The sequence below is a fragment of the Phoenix dactylifera genome, chromosome 10 (assembly GCF_009389715.1).
Source record: "Phoenix dactylifera cultivar Barhee BC4 chromosome 10, palm_55x_up_171113_PBpolish2nd_filt_p, whole genome shotgun sequence".
Taxonomy (NCBI): domain Eukaryota; kingdom Viridiplantae; phylum Streptophyta; class Magnoliopsida; order Arecales; family Arecaceae; genus Phoenix; species Phoenix dactylifera.
The window spans coordinates 12,853,246-12,855,216 of record NC_052401.1 but is presented as its reverse complement, the minus strand read 5'-3'; the positions used below and the strand labels follow the sequence as shown (position 1 = coordinate 12,855,216).

The window sequence follows — 1,971 nt, the reverse complement described above, 5'->3', positions numbered from 1 at the left end:
TTCTTAGGGAGGGAGATGGAGGAACTTTTGATGTATTGCTCTTTGAAGTAAACTCTAAACTTTTGCTTTTAATGATTTTTATTTATTGATATGTTTTTGATCCATGCGTAGTTATTTCGTAGATAGATCTTTAATGGAGTATGATTATTGATATATGGATTGCTTTAGTATTTGATTCGTCGTAGACGTAGAAAGCACGGCGAATGCTTAGAAATTGAGTTCATATGTTCATGAAATATATACCATGATTAGATCTATCCTACATTTAATCTTTAATCAAGAACCATAGAGTTTATTCCTTGGATGCAATATCATCAAGGGAGATTCCAGATTCCTACCATTTTTATTTCATTGAATTGTGTTTATTATTCTCTGCATTTAATTTCTGAAAATCAAAACATCATTTTAATCCACATATTTATTCAACTAAAGTACTAATTATATCTAAAAATTACGCTAATAATCTATAGATCATTCCCTGAGGATTCGACCTCGGACTCTCGAGATTTTACTACTTGTGCGATTCTCCTGCACTTGGGAGAACAATTTTATTTTTGCATCAAGTTTTTGGCGCCGTTGCCGGGAAACGGCTCAGTTATTAGTATAATTTTAGATTTAATTAGTACCCTATCAGTTAGATTGAACATTATAGTAAAACTAAAACTGAAAAAAAAAAAAAATTCTGCTGTTTTTATTTCCACCGTCTGATTATACTCAAATTTCGTCGGCTGCTGTAGGACACATGTTTCTTTCATCTGAACGGTCTGATTGATATTCTGATACTTTTACGACCATTAAATTAATATACAACCTTGCTGCTGTCTGCTTTGAATTTTCTGTGTTTAATTTTTTTAGAATCAGAATTTTATTATCATCATATCTCATTAACCCTTGTTGCTAATTGAAAATTGATAAGAACTTTAAGAAAAGATCAAGGGTAATCAATAAAAAAAAAAAACAAACAAATAAATAAACTCTGAAATTTTGTATGCTAGGTTGGAATAGGGACAACACTGGACGTCTGAGTCGACAACCTTTTGATAATTCCTTAGATCACATTATTGAAACTTTTTCGCAAAATCTCAGATCTGGTGAGATGGCTGATGATGATGTAGGAAGTCACCATGGTAATGAAGGTAGACCCCCAGTTATGACACTTCGACAATACTTACATCCCACTAGGACTAGTCAACCTTCATGCATGATTATTCCTGAAAATGTAGGACACTTTGAAATCAAACCAGGAGTAATTCAACTGCTGCCCAAGTATCATGGAATAGAATCTGAGAACCCTTATCTTCACCTTAAGGATTTTGAGAAAATTAGCATCACATTTAGAGTGCCAAATGTATCGGAAGATGTCCTTAAATTGACCTTGTTTCCTTTTTCCTTAAAGGATAAAGCCAAAACATGGCTTAACTCCTTGAGACCTAGATCGTTAGGAACATGGCATGATATGCAAAGAGAATTCTTGAAAAAATTCTTTCCTGCACAAAGGACTAACTTTTTGAAAAGGCACATTAGTAATTTCCAGCAAAATGACCATGAAACATTTTATGAATGCTGGGAGAGATTTAAAGATTTGCTTCTCTCTTGTCCTCATCATGGGTTTGAAACATGGAGAACCATTAGTTTCTTTTACGAAGGGTTGTCCCCACAGTTGAAACAATTTATAGAGACTATGTGCAATGGTCTATTTCTGGAAAAGCAACCCGATGAGGCATGGGACTATTTAGACTCTCTCGCAGAGACTGCACAATTATGGGATACAGGGGATAGAGTGAATAAACCTTTGCCTAAGCCTACTAGCATTCCACATGGGGGCCTTTACAACCTTAATACTCAGGATGATATTCAAGCTAAAATGGCAGCCCTTACTAGGAAGGTAGAGGAAATTGAACTTAGAAGGATTGAACCCGTCAAGACCGTAGAACATAACAGCGAGTGTTGTAGGATTTGCGAGATGCCTGG

The 1,971-nt window shown here is 35.0% G+C and overlaps 1 pseudogene; it reads right to left on the bottom strand.

Moving 5' to 3' along the window:
* Positions 1–1,513: 1,513 nt before the first annotated feature.
* LOC120112277 lies at positions 1,514–1,611 on the bottom strand (annotated as a pseudogene).
* Positions 1,612–1,971: the final 360 nt, after the last annotated feature.